Source organism: Canis lupus, chromosome 7, assembly GCF_003254725.2.
Source record: "Canis lupus dingo isolate Sandy chromosome 7, ASM325472v2, whole genome shotgun sequence".
NCBI lineage: Eukaryota > Metazoa > Chordata > Mammalia > Carnivora > Canidae > Canis > Canis lupus.
This window is the reverse complement of record NC_064249.1, coordinates 31,000,820-31,018,993: the sequence shown is the minus strand read 5'-3', so window position 1 is coordinate 31,018,993 and position 18,174 is coordinate 31,000,820. Positions and strand designations below refer to the sequence as shown.

Below are 18,174 nucleotides of genomic sequence, written 5' to 3'. Positions count from 1 at the left end.
CAAATTCAACAACCTTCTGTTGCATGTGGATCCTACAATCTGTTGATTCAGTCACCATTTCCCCCATCTCTTAACCACACACAGTCTTCATTTTGCTTTTTGCAATGTTAAAAGTCCACAGTCAAGTGTCACTCCCTTGCATACGTTGTCATCTCCTTTGCTGATCTTTTCCTTTCTTTGTTTGATACAATCCAGGTCCTTTCAAAACCCAACCCTACCTACTTTGTGTCAACACCTGCACATCTGATAATAGCTGGAGAAAGACACATTACCAAGTTGCCCCATCTCACTATAAATTTATGACCACCACCTCAAGGGCACCCTTAATGCTTCTATATCACCCGAGTCTCTTACTTTCCCACTCTTCTAGGTGGTTCTTTCATACCTTCTCTTCTTTCCTCAAAACTCCAACACCTCCTACCACATCCTCACTCCTAGCTTCACACTTTATTGAGAAAGAGGCAGCATTCAGAAGAAAACTTGTACAAGCTCCCACCATGACATATACCCAGCCACTGGCATTCTGATGCATATCTGTGTCCTAGCCACCTCATCCTGTTAGAAGGGATGATTTGTTTCCACTTCTCCTTAAAATCAAAACACTCCTTCGATCTAATTCTCATCCCTCTCTCTCAGAACACTGTACCTGCAATTTTTTTCCTCTGGCATTGTTCATGCTTCCTTCCCTATTTGATTATTCTCATTACTCTATATAAACTTGTTATTATTTCTTCCATTAAAAATCAAAACAAGTGGAGTGCCTAGGTGGCTCAGTCGGTTAAGTGTTCAATTCTTGTTTTCAGCTCAGATCATGATTTCAGAGTCATGAGATCAGGCTCCATGTCCAGAGTGGAGCCTGGCTGGGATTCTCTCTCTCCCTCTCCCCCTTCCCTTCCCCCTACTCTCTCTCTCTTTCTAAAAAAAAAAAAAAAGTTAAAAAATTAAATAAAAACAAGTAATCCTCATACTTCTCTATATTGCTCCATAATCAGCTCTTAGAGCAAAGCTTCTCAAAAGAATTATCTTTTCTTCCTTTCCTCTCCTCCCATTGTCTCCTGAACCCAGTAAGGCATCTCTCCCTGTCATTCAACTGTAATTGTTCTTATCAAGGTCACTAGTGACTTTCATATTGCTAAGCTGAATATGGTCAGTTCAGTCCTCCTCTTAATCTATCAGCAACCTTTCTTAGACACAGTTGAAACAGGTTTTTCACTTGGTTTCTAGGACAGCACATTTTCTTGGTTCTCTCCTGTCTTACTGATTGCAATCTTAACTGTATTATCTCCCTTCCTCCAAATTTTATAGTTCCTCAAGGCTCAGCCTCCAGGAAGAATAAGCTCTACTGACACCCTGATTTTGTACTTCTAGACTCCAGAATGTGAGAGAATAAATTTCTATTGTTTTAAGCCATCCAGTTTGTATAATTTGTATGGCAGTCCTAAGAAATTAATACGTACTTCAATAAACTACTTAAAAACAAACCCATCAACCTTTAATGATTTTCCATCTCAATTCATCTAAGAGAGTCCTTTCTATAGCTACCAAGACCCTGTACTACCTCTTTGACTTTGCTTCCCACCCTTTCCTTTTGCACACTCTGCTGCAACCACACTATTGTCTTGCTGTTCCATTAGCACTCCAGGCATGCTCTTGCCATAGGGCCAGTATGCTAAGTCCATCTGCCTGGAATGCTCTTCCCAAAGGTATCCATGCAACTCTTCCCTTACCCTCTTTACATGTTTGCTTAAATGTCATCTTCTCAAATGGATAAATTCCTAGAAACACACACACTACCAAAGCTGAACCAGGAAGAAATAGAAAATTTGAAGAGACAATAACCAGCAAAGAAATTGTATCTGTAATAAATTTTTTTTAAAAAACTCCCAACAGACAAAATTCCAGGACCAGAGGGCTTCACAGGAGAATACTACCAAACATTTAAAGAACAGTTAACACCTATTCTTCTCAAACTATTCCAAAACATAGAAAAGGAAGGAAAACTTCCAAACTCATTCTATGATACCAGCATTATCCCATTCCAAAACCAGGTAAAGACATCACAAAGAGAACTACAGGCCAATATTCATGATAAACTATTCTGTATAGATATATTTTTTTATGATTTGTCCCTCAAACTGACCACCTGGACCTGCATGCACATGGACAGGCTGAGGAATATTGTTTGTGAGACTCATGCTGTGTGAATAACCTTGGGAGCCTAATTGTTTGAAATATAATATCTGGCCTACAGGTCAAAACTGGCCCTTCTGTTCTGGGCACCAAGAGCTATAAATCTTGTCTCACATCTCCTTCTGCTCCAGGCTGGGCTGGCCCTCTGGAATGGAATCCAGGAGGGGAGGCAGACACACATATCCCAACCTCCTTGAAAATACAGAAACATGATAACATGGAAATGCAGCTGGCTCCAAACGGCACATAGGCAAACAAATGTTTAATTTCTTTTTTTAATTTTTTTTTTTTATTTATGATAGTCACAGAGAGAGAGAGAGAGAGAGAGAGAGAGAGGCAGAGACACAGGCAGAGGGAGAAGCAGGCTCCATGCACCAGGAGCCTGATGTGGGATTTGATCCCGGGTCTCCAGGATCACGCCCTGGGCCAAAGGCAGGCGCCAAACCACTGCGCCACCCAGGGATCCCCCAAATGTTTAATTTCAAACCCTGTCACTTGCCCTTTAAATATGGCCCTTAGTGGAACAGTCAGTTGGAAGTCCACCTGAGGGGAGGATGCTCTGCCCAGGCCTCTCAATGGGGACTCCATCCTGGCTGTCTCCATGGTGCTTCACCAGCTGATGAGGTTGGATGTTGTAAGTACCAGGTTTGATGTAACGTTGCCTTATTCTCATTTATTACCTACTATTACCTTCACCTCTGTGTAGATGCCTTTCCTCTTCTGTTTCTATTGGCTTTCTACAATAATAATAGAGTTTTCTTTCCCTTTTGAAACTGAAACATAGCTGTTGTGAATTTTTTGTGCAGAACATAAATATAGATGCAAAAATCCTCAACAAAATACTAGCAAACCGAATCCAACATATATTAAAAAATCATTTACGATGATCAACTGGGATTTATTCCTGGGTTACAAGTGTGGTTTAGTATTCACAAGTCAATCAACATGATACATCACATCAGTAAGAGAAAGGATAAGAACCATATGATCATTTCAATAGACATCGAAAAAACATTTGACAAAGTATAATACCCGTTCATAATGAAAATCCTCAACCAAATAGGTTTAGAAGGAACATACCTCGACATAATAAAGGCAACATATGAAAAGCCCACAGCTACCATGATCCTCAATGTGGAAAAACTTAGAGCTTTTCCTCTAAGGTTAGGAAAAGACAAGGATGTCCACTCTCACCAGTTTTATTCAACATAATACTGGACGTCCTAGCCATAGCAACCAGACAACAAAAAGAAATAAAAGGCATCCAAATCAGTAAGGAAAAAGTAAAACTTTTATTATTTGTAGATGACATGATACTATATATAGAAAACCTGAAAACCACCAAAAACTACTAGAATTGATAAATTCAGTAAAGTCACAGGATATAAGGCACAGAAATCTGTTGCACTTATATACACTGATAATGAGGCAGCTGAAAAAGAAATTAAGAAAACAATTCCATTTACAATTGCTCCAAAAATAATAAGATATCTAGGAATAAACCTAACCAAAGAGGTGAAAGAACTGCACTCTGAAAACAATAAAACACTGATGAAAGAAATTGAAGACAACAGAAAAAACTGGAAAGATACTCCATCTCATGGATTGGAAGAGCAAATATTGTTAATATGTGTATACTACTCAAAGCAATATACACATTTAATGCATACCTATCAAAATACCAACAGCACTTTTCACAGAACTAAAATGAACAATCCTAAAATGTATAGGGAACCACAAAAGAGCCCAAATAGTCAAAGCAATCTTAAAAAAAAAAAAGCAAAGCTAGAGACATCACAATGCAATTCTGGACTTCAAGTTATATTACAAAGCTGTAGAAATCAAAATAGTATGGTACTGGCACAAAAATAGGCACATAAATCAATGAGACAGAAGAGAAAACCCAGACATGAATCCACAATTATATGGTCAGTTAATCTTCCACAAGGCAAAGAAGAATATGCAATGGGAAAAAGACAGTCTCTTCAACAAATAGTGTTGGGAACACTGGACAGCAGCATGCAAAAGAAAAAAACTGGAGGGATCCCTGGGTGGCGCAGCGGTTTGGCGCCTGCCTTTGGCCTAGGGCGCGATTCTAGAGACCCAGGATCGAATCCCACATCGGGCTCCCGGTGCATGGAGCCTGCTTCTCCCTCTGCCTATGTCTCTGCCTCTCTCTCTCTCTCTGTGACTATCATAAATAAATAAAAATTAAAATTATAAAAAAAAGAAAAAAAACTGGAATACTCTCTTACACTATACACAAAAATAAATTCAAAATGGATTAAAGACCTAAACCATAAAAATGTGAGACCTGAAACCATAAAAATCCTAAGAAAGAACACAAGCAGTAACTTCTTTAACATCAGCCGTAGCAACTTTTTTTCTAGATCTGTCTCTTGAGACAAGGGAAACAAGAGCAAAAATAAATTATTGGGACTTTATGAAAATAAAAAGCTCCTGTACAGCAAAGGAAACAAACAACAAAACTAAAAGGCAGGCTACTGAATAGGAGAAGATACTTGCAAATGACATGTCCAATTAAGGGTTAGTATCCAAAAAATATAAAGAACTATTACAATTCAACATCCAAAAACACAAATAATCTGATTAAAATGGGCAGAAGATATGAACAGACATTTCTCCAGAGAAGACACAGGGATGGCCAACAAACACATGGAAAGATGCTCAACATCACTCATCATTAGGGAAATGCAAATCAAAACCACAATGAGATAACACCTCACACCTGTCAGAATGGCTAAAATCAACAAACAAGAAACAACAGGTATTGGCAAGGATGTGGAGAAAAAGGAACATTCATGCAGTGTTGGTGGGGAATGCAAGCTGGTGCAGCCAATAGACAGTATGCAGGTTCCTCAAGTTAAAAACAGAACTACACAATGATTCAATAATTGCACTATTGTTTTGGATATTTACCCAAAGACTACAATTACACTAATTCAAAGGGATATATGCCCCCTGATGATATATAAATAGCAGCATTATTTACAATAGCCAAGATATAGCAGTCAAGTGTCCATCAGTTAAATGAATAAAGAAGTATATATATATAAATATATGTATATATTTATATAGATAGATATATATACACACACCAGTAATATATATAATTATATACAGCTGTGAAAATGAATGAGCTATTGCCATTCGCAATGACGTGGGTGAGCTAGAGAGTATAGTGCTAAGGGAAATAAGTCAGTCAGAGAAAGATGATACTGTATGATTTCACTCATGTGAAATTTAAGAAACAAAACAAATGAACAAAGGAAGAAAGAGACAAATCAAGAAAGAGACTCATAATTATAGAGAACAAACTGATGGTTACCAGAGGAGTAGTGGGTAGGGGGATGGGTTAAATAGGTGATGGAGATTAAGGAGTGCGCTTGTAATGAGCACTGTGTGGAATTGCTGAATCACCGTATTGTATATCTGAAACTAACACTGTAATTAACTGGAATTAAAATAAGAACTTAAAAACAAGAAAAAAAAATGTCATTTTTGTGGGGAAACCTCTTCAGAATAACTGTTCCCCCACATTTTCTAGCTCCCTAGCCTGATTTACAGCCACCATTGTAGTTAGAAGCATCTGACGCACTTTGTTTCACTCTTTTTTTTTTTTTTTTTTTTTATGATGGCCTTTCCCATCACTAGAACGTAAGCTCCATGGAGACAGGGATTTTTCTTTCTCTTTTGTTCACTGCTACTTTTATGTTGTCTGGCAAGAGTTAATGTGAGTGATGTTGAACATATTTTTGCAAAAAAACCCACATATTTTTGCATGATTAAGGGTAATTCTCACTCTCTCTGCGCTGTGTTCATATATCTGATAATAGATTCTTCAAGCTTTTCCTTATGTTTCAAATTATTATCTTTCTGCTAACACAGCCTCAAATTTTAGCAAAATAGGATACACCAAAGAAACTTAAGTCCTGGTGAAATTGCAGTCGAAGGGTGATATGTACAAATATTTTCAAATATTAATTAGGGTTTTGATGGTGAGATTAAAAATCTTGGATTTCTTGAGTGTTTACATTAATTTCATTTACTCATTAATTTAACTAATATTTACTGAGCGCATGCTATATCCAAACACTGTTCTAGGCACAGGAGATCCAACAATGAGCTTATTCTTCTACCTAAAGGAGCTAATGGAGAAGTAAATGACACTATTCTGATTCAGGCTGAAAGATTTTTCCTAAACAATATACTCTTGATTCATTCTTGGTTCATTTGATTTTCCCTATGTTTCCATCTGTGATATTCAGAAATTTGGGGTCATCCCTGCCAGTGAGTCAAAAGCAGTGGTAAAGTTTTTGCCATAGAGATGACTGTTAGTCACCTCATTTTGTCTCATTGGCTTCTTTTATCAATGAAGGAAAAAACCCCACAAATCTTATTACTGCTAAGTCACACAGCCAAAGCCCCTGATTTTCAGGTGTTCCTGGGTTATTTCCACAGCATCAACATTGTAGAGAAGTTAAGGGAGCAAAATAAGACAAATGCAATCCCATCTGTTTGTCCCCATCTGGTCTAGAAAATAGCTCCAATTAATGGCGCCTTGGGCAATTTTTGGTGGTGGCATTGTTTCTGCCTGACTCTTCCCTGTCTCCACCCTACCTGCCAAGCCACAGAGCTCTCCTGAGTAGTGGAATGGGTTTAAAGGAACTGCAAGGTATTTTGGTTTTTTTGGTTTTTTTTTTTTTTTTTTTTTTTTTTTTTTTTGCAAGATGTTTTTAATTTCATGAGGGAGATAATAAAAACCAGTTGGAGAAAAGTGGGAACGGGAAGATAAAAGCAACATGCTGACAGAGGTGGAAGGCTGCTCTGATCTGATAAACCATATAGATTGTTTCTGAAGGGAAGGACTAAGGTTCATGGCATGTAGAATTGTACTTAAGCAACTAACGTATTGTTCAAGGGTTCTGGATCTCTCTCTGAGACAAAAAGTTCTATAAAAGAGCTCAGGACTTACATAAAGTTAGACCTGAATTTGAGCTCCAGCTATTACCAAACAGCTGCCTGAATCCTTGACAAGTCACTTCAATTCTTCTGATCCTTGGTTTCTTCTGAGATAGTATGGTTCTCTGGCTGATAGTGTAACTGGGAGGATCAAAATGGGTCATGTCTTTGAATATGCTTTATAGGGACACCTGGGTGGCTCAGCGGTTGAGCATCTGCCTTTGGCTCCAGGTGTGATCCTGGAGTCCTGGGATCAAGTCCTACATCAGGCTTCTTGCATGGAGCCTGCTTCTCCCTCTGCCTATGTCTCTGCCTCTCTCTCTCTCTCTCTCTCTTTGTGTCTCTCATGAATAAATAAATAAAATCTTTTTTAAAAAAAAGACTATGCTTTATAAAGCTCAATACTTCTTTTTTTAAGATTTATTTATTTATTTGAGAGAGAGATCAGAGGGCAGGGAGGAGCAGAGGGAGAGGGAGAGAGAAACCCAAGCAGACTCCCCACTGAGTGTGGAGTCTCAGATGTGGCTCGATCCTATAACCCTAAGATCGCCCCAGCCCAAACCAAGAGTCAGATGCTCAACCAACTGTGCCACCCAGGCAGCCCCATTCATGAACTTCTGAAACACAGTTCCCACCCCAACAACCTCAAGCATGTGTATACATACCACAAAATATTGAGATAGGAAGACTGACTAGTTGTGATTCACTGAGGCTTATTTTTCTAGGAAGTTGCTCAATTAATGTTTCATCAGGTTCTTTGAATCCTCCTCCTGGATGCTGGGTGAGATGAGACACTTTGAATCCACCTCTCAAAGCTCCTGCTCCAAGGCAGCTGCAGTTTGTACTCTTTTTAGAGGGATGTGAAATAATTACCCATTGGCACAGTGAGCCCATCTTCTCTCCTGGCAGCAAAGAAAGCTCAAAAGCATCTCCGGTTTTGACTGTCAAGTGGGGTAGGAAGTGACAGCAGCCTAAATTATGAGTCCAGGTGTCTCTGCAGAAACCCACTTCCGCCTTACTCCGATGCTAATGTCAGTTTCCACCACAATCGCTTCCTGAGCCCTGCTCTTCTGTTCCCTGGGAGGTCTGCCTGTGATCTGGGCATGCTCTCAGCCTGCAAGTATTACATTATAAGACTGCTTAATCTGATGGTAGACAGGCTGACAGGTGTCTGTCAAGGTCACTGGGAATGCGGGAGGTGAAATTTAGATGGAAACAGACAAAAAGGTTTGTCTTCCCATAGATAACCATAGATTAAGAAAAAAATCATAGGGGTGCCTAGGTTGCTCAGTGGTTGAGCATCTGCCTTTGGATCAGGTTGTGATCCCGAGGTCCTGGGATCGAGTCCTACAACAAGTTCCCTGCAGGGAGCCTGCTTCTCCCTCTGCCTATGTCTCTGCCTCTCTCTGTGTGTCTCATGAATAAATAAATAAAGTCTTCAAAAAAAATCATAAAAGGGGCACCTGCGTGGCTCAGTCTGTTAAGCATCCAACTCTTGGTTCAGTGTCAGGTCATGATCTCAGGGTTGTGAGACTGAGCCTGCCTCAGGCTCTGCACTCAGTGGGGATTCTGCTTGAGATTCTCTCTGCCTCTCCCTCTTCCTCTGACCCTTTCCCTGGTTAAGCACACATGCTTTCTTGCTCTCATTTAAATTAAATAAATAAATATATTTTTTTTTAAAAAGGAAAAAATCATAAAAGATTGTCATGCTATATAAGCTATGCTCAATTAATACTTTCAGTGAGACCATATAATGTTTGTCCTTCTCCGATTGACTTATTTCACTCAGCATAATACCCTCCAGTTCCATCCACATGGAAGCAAATGGTGGGTATTTGTCATTTCTAATGGCTGAGTGATATTCCATTGTATACATAGACCACATGTTCTTTATCCATTCATCTTTCGATGGACACTGAGTCTCCTTCCACAGTTTGGCTATTGTGGACATTGAGCTATAAACATTGGGGTGCAGGTGTCCTACCATTTCACTGCATCTGTATCTTTGGGGTAAATCCCCAGAAGTACAATCGCTGGATCATAGGTAGCTCTATTTTTAACTCTTTGAGGAACCTCCACACAGTTTTCTGAAGTGGCTGTACCAGTTCACATTCCCACCAACAGTGCAAGAGGGTACTTTCCCACCAACAGTGCAAGAGGGTATGGTCTCATTCATTTGGGGAATATAAAAAATAGTGAAAGGGAATAAAGGGGAAAGGAGAAAAAATGAGTGGGAAATATCAGAAAGGGAGAGAGAACATGAGAGACTCCTAACTCTAGGAAACAACTAGGGGTGGTAGAAAGGGAGGTGGGCGGGGGGTGGGGGTGACTGGGTGATGGGCATTGAGGGGGGCACTTGATGGGATGCGCATTGGGTGTTATTCTATATGTTGGCAAATTGAACACCAATAGAAAATAAATTTATTTTATTATTATTATTATTTTTTTTAATATTTTATTTATTTATGACAGATACAGAGAGAGAGAGAGGCAGAGACACAGGCAGAGGGAGAAGCAGGCTCCATGCACCGGGAGCCCGATGTGGGATTCAATCCCGGGTCTCCAGGATCACGCCCTGGGCCAAAGGCAGGCGCCAAACCGCTGCGCCACCCAGGGATCCCTATTATTATTTTTTTAATAATTTTTTATTTATTTATGATAGTCACAGAGAGAGAGAGAGAGAGAGAGAAAGAGAGGCAGAGACACAGGAGGAGGGAGAAGCAGACTCCATGCACCAGGAGCCCGACGCGGGACTCGATCCCGGGTCTTCAGGATCGCGCCCTGGGCCAAAGGCAGGCGCCAAATCGCTGCGCCACCCAGGGATCCCAGAAAATAAATTTATATAAAAAAAAAAAAAAAAAAAGAAAAGAAATCCCTTGCCAGGTAGTTCGCTTGGGCTCCCTCAATGTTGGATGTTGCTTAAACGCCTGGAAAATTAATTCATCATAATGATTGCTTTATCCTTTGTTGATGAAACTAATTCCATAAGTTGTAAACTTATATCCAAAGTTTTAAAGTACTTACAACAATTAAAGTGTTTTTCTAATACTCCTTTTAAAAAAATTACTTTCAACAGTGAAATACATTGTGTTGATTTTATGAGGAAAAGATGAAATAGAAACATGATGGGTTTAAGATATTTTAAAAGAGAAGAATCTAGGAGGAGCCCGGGTGGCTCAGCGGTTTAGCACCGCCTTCAGCCCAGGGTGTGATCCTGGAGACCTGGGATTGAGTCCCGTGTCAGGCTCCCTGCCTGGAGCCTGCTTCTCCCTCTGCCTATGTCTCTGTGCCCCTCTCTCTCTCTCTCTCTCTGTGTCTCTCATGAATAGATAGATAAAATCTTTGGAAAAAAAAAAGTTTTCTTTAAAAAAAAAAAAAGAGAGAGAAGAATCTATATTCTCCTGCCGTGTAGGCCATCCTCTCTTGGGCTTTCTTCTAGCCTTCCTGCAGGCTTCACATTTATCTCCTTTGCTGAGTTCTCTTGCTCTATGTGTCATTAGAGATGTCCCCAGGATTCCTCCCTGGCTTCTTTCTTACCACTCACCCTCATGCAGGGCACCTCCTCCATGTCTATGACTTTACCTCCTCCTGGATGCCGGTGACCCTTGAAGTGCTGAACCAGCCACAACTCTCTTCAGAGCTCCAGGCATTTAGACCTCAAACCCCATAGCTGCTTTTATTACTCTTATTGCTAATCAAACCCATCTTATTTTCAAAATAACTTAAGGTGGATTAGAAAAATACAAAAAAGATGAAAACCAAATAAAGACAATAAATAAAAGCAAAATCAATGTGAAGATAAAAATGAGGGCAAAAAAGGGTAAGGTAGTGGAAAAAGTTCACAAATCTATTTAGAAAAGTTCTTTTTTTTTTTTTAAGGTTTTATTTATTCATGAGAGACACAGAGAGAGAGGTAGAGACATAGGCAGAGAGACAAGCAGGGAGCCCAGTGTGGTACTCAGTCGGGTACTCCAGGATCACGGCCTGGGCCAAAGGCAGACTTTCAACTGCTAAGCCACTGGGGCGCCTCTATTTAGAAAAGTTCTATAACTTGCATGACCTGCATCATAAGTTTGACTTTGAGCTTCCTACTAACCATTGCAAAGAGGGAAACACAAGTTCACAATTCATATGTTAAGTTAAAACAATATAGCAAATTTGTTGTTCACAAGTAGCAAAAACCTTTTAAGTAAGCATAACCAAGAGAAAATTCTCTAGTTCTTATTGATTCTTATCAATAAGAAGTTTGCAATGTAATTATCAGCATCCTCAACAGTATCATAAGGGTAAATAAAAAATGAGAGACCTAATGCTTTTAACAATCTTCTACAATAGTGTCCAGTGGAATAACATAGTTATGTAAAAGAATATGTATAACACAGTTAATGTAAAAGAATTCCAGAAAAAATTAAGATTATGCAAACCAAATATGCATATCTGATGGTGTGGCTTGAGTCAAGGGTAATGAATATTATATACTCTGTAAAATACTCTATACGTTTTATTTTTTTTTCAGTAGAGATTTTTAAATGAATTGACTGGTAGTGAATCCTAAGTTGCAATTGCCTGATATTTCTGGTGTACAAATAGTCTTTCTTGGCAGTTAAGTGCAGACATATTTGCTTTAAAAGCCAGCCATTGAGGGTGAGGGTAAAAGTGATATCCTCTTATGAAAGTTGAAATGCCTAATCAAGATACTTACCTAGCAGAGGCCACTCCACCTGTTTCTGCACGGAGATGGCCTGGGGGGCTATTAAGGGGGCAGCAAACAACCCCAGCTTCACTTCACACCAAGGATGTGTCCACAAATGAGGCTCAGATTTCTATGCCATGGGACAATGCCAAAATGGTGGAGAATGGAGAGGAGAAGGACACATGGAGAAATGATAAAGGGATAGAATCTTCAGAATTGACCATAGATTGGTTTGAAGAGAAAGAGAGGTCTATCAGGACCCTCAGGTTGGGGGAAGGCTTTCATTTTGTGCTGTCTTCTCTTCATCGTATTGCCCTGGGCAAATCACTACTAAGAAGAAGAGAAGCTGCTGCAGGTACAACACTACAGGAATCAGTTGTAAGCCACAGGATGCCACGCCAGAGCAAATTACAGGACAGGGACCCTGGCTGGACCCCCCTCTCTCCACACTCCTGAGGCTGAAGAGGGATAATATCTGAGGCTGAAGTATAAAGAGGGTCTCTGGGAAAAATTCTCTTCTACAAATGGTGTTGGGAAACTGGACAGCTACATGCCAAAGAATGAAACTGGACCACTTTCTTAGACCACACAAGAAAAATAAACTCAAAATGGACTAAAGACTTGACTGTAAGACCTAAAACCATAAAAATCCTAGAAGACAGTACAGGCAATAGTTTCTCTGACATCAGCCATAAAAATATCTTTCTAGATATGTCTCCTGAGGCAAGGGAAACAAAAGCAAAAATAAACTATTAGAACTTCATCAAATAAAAAGCTCCTGTTCAGCAAAGGAAACAACCAACAAAACTAAAAGATAATCTACTAAATGGGAGAAGATATTTACAAGTGACATATCTGATACAGGGTTAGTATCCAAAATATATAAAGAACATCAGTTCTATATCATTAGGGAAATGCAAATGAGATATCATTCACATCTGTTAGAATGGCTAAAATCAAAAGCTCAAGAAACAAGTGTTGAGAATAACTAATCGGTTGGATATACCAATGAGGTACTATATGTTGGCTAATTGAATTTAAGTTAAAAAAAAAGAAACAAGTGTTGGCAAAGATGTCGAGAAAAGGAATCTTCATTCACTGTTGGTGGGAATGCAAACTGATGCAGCCAATGTGAAAGATAGTGTGGAGGTTCCTCAAAATATTAAAAATATGTTCCTCAAAATATTAAAATTTGGGGGATACTATTTACCCCAAAATACAAAAACACTAATTTGAAGGGTTTTTTGCACTTCTATGTTTATTGCATTATTGTTTACAATAGCCAAAATATGGAGGTAACCCAAGTGTCCATGGACAGATGAATGGATAAAGAATAATAGAATATTATTCAGCCGTGAGAAAGAATGAAATCTTGCCATTTGCAACAACATGGATGGATCTAGAGAGTATAATGCTGAGTGAAATAAGCCAGTTAGTGAAAGACAAATACCATATTATTTTATTTATATGCGGAATTTAAGAAACAAAATAAACAAACAAGTGGGAGGTGGGGGGAAGAGACAAACCAAAATAACAACAACAAAAACTAGACTCTTAACTATAGAAAACAAATGGAAGGTTCCCAGAAGGGAGATGGGAGGATGGATGAACTAGGTGAAGGGGATTGACAGTACCCTTGTCATGATGTGCATCGAGTAATTTATGGAATTGCTGAATCACATTGTACACCGGAAACGAATATAACACTGTATGTTAACTACACTGTAATTTAAAACATCTTTTAAGTTTCCCTGTGATCAGGGTCTCCTTGAGGAGAAGCAACCTTGTAAACTCTTCACCCTGGCCACTAGGGTTGGGCAAACACTTGTGGTCCCTTACCTCATCCTCTTGGTCACCTGAGTTTGGTGCTGCTTAGATGGACAGGTCTGTGCATGATGCTTCTACACCCACTTGAATGTCTGCTACAATCTCTTTCCTTTTTTTTTTTTTTGCCTCAGGAGCACATCACACAACCTAGGAGGAACAGCTGGGAAGTATGGGAAAGTTGCCACCCCAGAAACAACCTTTAACCATCAGAATCTGTAGGGGATGGAAGTTAGTAGATAAATGCCCCAGCTGATCATCCCTTCAGTGGGAAAAATCTGAGGCATGTTCCACACAGTTTCTCAGAGGGTACACAGTGTGGTTGAGCCCCAGTTGCCCACAGTAGGGACCAGCACAATAACACTGATTTTACTGACTTTTTCCCTATACCATTCTACTTACTGCATCACTTCAGCTTCTTGATAATTACCTCGTAAGACAAACACCTTTTTTTAAAGATTTTTAAAATTTTATTTATACATGAGAGACATAGAGAAAGAGAGAGGCAGAGACACAGGCAAAGGGAGAAGCAGGCTCCACGTAGGGAGCCCGACATGGGACTCAATCCTGGGTACCCAGGATCCCACCCCCGGCTGAAGGCGATGCTAAACCACTGAGCCACTGGGGCTTCCCAAGATAAGCACCTTGATCTCAGGCTCTGCTTTCTGGGGAAGGTGTAGGAAGCCAGCCTTGATCCCAAAATTAGTTAGAAAGTTGGGTTAAGGAACATTCCCAGAAGACATCAGGGAGAAATGAATATGGAAAATCTAAAAAGTGTGAGGAGATTTGGATACTCTAAGTGGATGTGTGTAATTCAAATAATAGGAGTTCCGGGGGAGACCAACAGGTTATTACAAGAGTTCACGTTAGATGGTCTCTGTGTAACTTTATTGGGTAGATATCTATCATCTTCTCATAACCCTTTATCTTCAATTTCTCTGCTTTCCAACAAAGGAAATAGAGAGAAAAAAAAGCTCAGTGGGTCAGGCATTTTGCCCTTGGGTCATTTCTATTAGCATTCGGTGATCAGAGCCACTCAGACCTCAATACCAGTTGATCACCCATCTGTTCTACAGCTAAGACACCATTGCAGTTAATTCAACCCATCAGCCTCTTTGCCAAGACATTTGTGTAAGACCTGTCCTTGCACCTCACTCTACAGCAGCTTCTGGTCATAATGCGGAATGCCTTTCAGAGAGAAGAAGGGTAACAATCAGGATGGGTACTCCATAAAGGAAAGAGGAACAGATGTGGAGCTGTTTTCCCTGCTGTACATTCTTTGGCAAGCTCTGAGAGGACAGTTTTTCTGTCTAGGATTAGAAGAGCTTCAGGCCATGCCATGCTTCTCAGAGTCAGAATCACCAAAAGGTGTCTAGAGATTAAGCATTCACTTTGTTGGCTCCTTTAGACTAGCCCAACATCATTTTCCTCCTCCTCCCTTTTTCTTCTTCTCACTGGTCTTACTGTTCCTTTGAAACTCTGGGTGAATTCTCCATACCATAAAAATGGCAAGTGACTTCAGGACTACTGCTGAAAGCCAAGTGGAGTGTTTCTCACAATTTTTATTTTTTTTATTTTTTTATTTTTGAGGGGGGAAGATTTGCTGATAGGGGAAATCAGGGATGTGCTATTTCCCTTGAATTTGCTATGGGAAATTGTCTCCAAACATCTTTCATCTCTGGAAAGAGAAAGATGCCTAACCCATGGGTTCCCACTGCTGGAGGAGGAAGCTACAAATATAGAAGGAGAGAAAACTCAAATCCAATGTTGGATTGGAATTGGAGGCATTAGTGTGAACTACTGGTCTTCAGTATATAGAGATTATTAATAGAGAAATAAAGACAGATGGAAAATAAAGGATAATGTGTATGTAGAAAAATTATATAACAATTATATAAATTATTTAAAGTTATATATTATTAAAATTATATATAATTGTATCTATTAAATATAACTTCTTATATATGATATATGCCTAATTCACTCACTAGATCTTTACAGTTCTGAGAGGGGCTTGCAAACAATAACAATAAGCACACCCAATTCTCAGATCTTCATTTCTAACACCATTTTTCACTAAAACAGACAAGTGCTCCTTGGGGAAACAACTGATTTCAGGGCTGAGAAAGAGAAAGTACAATATACACCCGAAATACCTTAAGTCAGAAAGTGATGAAGTGTACAAAGAATTATAGAATTGTCAAGAGTCTAAGAAGCCAGCTAGAAAGGGGCTCCCAAAGCCAAATCTTGGACTATTTGAGCATCAAAATAAGTGATGACAGCAATGGATTATAACCCAGGAGATAAAATAGAAACACAAGAGCCCATAGAGATTTAATCAATTGATGAGTAAGTTCAAACTCTGATGAGAAATGGGATGTTTACATAGTCTCTAAGAACCTCTCAAAAAAAAAGTTATTCATTGCAATGGGAAAACAAGTAACTTTAGAATGGAGAAAACTTGCAGACACCACTTTAATCCAGTGATTAAGGTTAACATTATCGGTAAATGAAAATTAAAATCCTGTGCCACCAGATAGGATGCAATGAGAAGAACAGCTTCATTTCTGTGATTCTCTTCTCTAAAACACATGAGTTTAATCATGAAGAAATAGCAGACAAATCCACATTGAGAGACTTTCTACAAAATACCTGGCTTATCATCAGAAGTGTCAAAGTCCTGAAAACCAAGGGAAGACTGAGGAATTGTTCCAGACTGAATACATATGAGAGACGGATAGACAGACCAACAAAGATATTACATATGTTATATGTGCAACGTATAACTGGATGCAATAAGGTAATTCTGAACTAGATTCTCTTGCTCAAATGGATATTCCTGGAAAAACTGGGGAAACTTAATGAGGTCTGGGGATTTCCTGCTATCAATGGCTGTTGCATAGGGACATATCCTGATAGGGAGGAAATGCACATTAAATATTATGCATATATAATACATATTTAGGGTGATGGGGCATTGTGTTGGCATTCTGAAATGGTTCAGGGGAAAAAAATCTTTTGTGTTCTACTTACACATTTTTTGTAGGTTTTTCAAGAAAAATAGTATAAGGAGAAAAAAGTCCAGTGGAGGGATACAGTAGAATCACACCACCTTCCTGTATATGTTTGGTATCGACATAGGCATGGCTCCTACAGCCCCTCCCAGTAAACTGCGATGCTAGCACGAGACCACCCATGTGGAGAACCAATCCCCCATTTTCTAGAATTGGAAGGACATTGAAAGGCACTTGTTCTTTAGGCCTCAAAATAGGAGGATATGGGTGTTTCTAAAATTCCTTATTTGGAACTTAGGCTAGGTCTAAGTGAGCTTTAACTCTTTTAGATTCTCTTCACCCCTTAAGAAGGTGCAGAGGGCAGCTCTGGTGGCTCAGTGGTTTAGCGCCACCTTCAGCACAGGGCATGATCCTGGAGACCCAGGATCAAGTCCCACGTCAGGCTCTCTGCATGAAGCCTGCTTCTCCCTCTGCCTGTGTCTCTGCCTCTCTCTCTTCTCTCTGTATTCTCATGAATAAATAAATAAATCTTAAAAAAAAAAAAAGAAGGTGCAGAGGAGTAGGGATGAAGAGATTTAGTACTTGGTAAAAATAGAATACTCACAATTGGTTACAGGTAAAGGCAGTTGTGATGGTTATTCTTCATTTACGCCTTCCCCCGCTTCTTCTCTTTCCCTTCCTTCCTCGACTTTTACTCCAAGAGGCTGATCCCCATAGAAGGCATGGCCTGACGTCTTACCATCTGGCTTCTGCTTGGGTTCTTCCAGTGGGAAGTGGGCAAGGTGGGAGAGTGGTGTTTCCTCCCCTGCCCACTCCCTGCACTGGTGCTGCTGTTCTGGCATTGGCTTCTCTCCATGACTCCACCTGCTCTTGGAAATCCCTTTTCCATGTCTCTAGCTCCCACTGTGTTCTGGAAGGGTTCACCACCTTCCTACCTTGTTCTTTTGGGCCTTGGGGAGATAATAGCTTTCCCAGGCATGAGGAAAATCTTTCCCAATGAAAGACAAAGCCTGAGCAATACATGATGGCCTTAATAAAAAAGCTAAATATACTGCACAAGTGCCCTCCTTTCATTCTAAAAGGGGCTTCAAGTGATTTGAAGAATAAATTCACTTTGCTTTACATTATAACTGTACGAAGAAGCTATGAGTACAGAGGAGGAGACGGTGAAGGTGTAGCAGATGTTCGATTGTTCAGTGTATTCACTGTTTCTCCCTGAAAAGGATGGTGGACCCATGTCTCAATGACATGTGACTTGCTCCATGCTGCATAATAGGAGCAGAAGGGATGGCAGCCCCTGGTAAGCAGAAGTTTTATGAGTGTTCTCAGAGTCTTTCTTTTTTTCTTTTTTTCCTGTGCTGTGAGACTAGCCTGGTCTCCAGAGCTGGGTTGATCTTCAGTCTGCATCCCAGAATGACGAAGATGTGCAACAGGGCCAAGCTAACCTGAGATAGCATTTAATATGAACAA

General features: G+C 39.8%; 1 long non-coding RNA gene across 1 annotated transcript in view; it reads left to right on the top strand.

Moving 5' to 3' along the window:
- Positions 1-2,727: 2,727 nt before the first annotated feature.
- Positions 2,728-18,174, top strand: part of LOC112648699 (uncharacterized) — a 44,113-nt gene continuing 28,666 nt past the window's right edge. The window contains exon 1 of the long non-coding RNA XR_004817643.2: positions 2,728-2,824. This is a non-coding gene — a long non-coding RNA (uncharacterized LOC112648699). The remainder of the gene's footprint in view (positions 2,825-18,174) is intronic.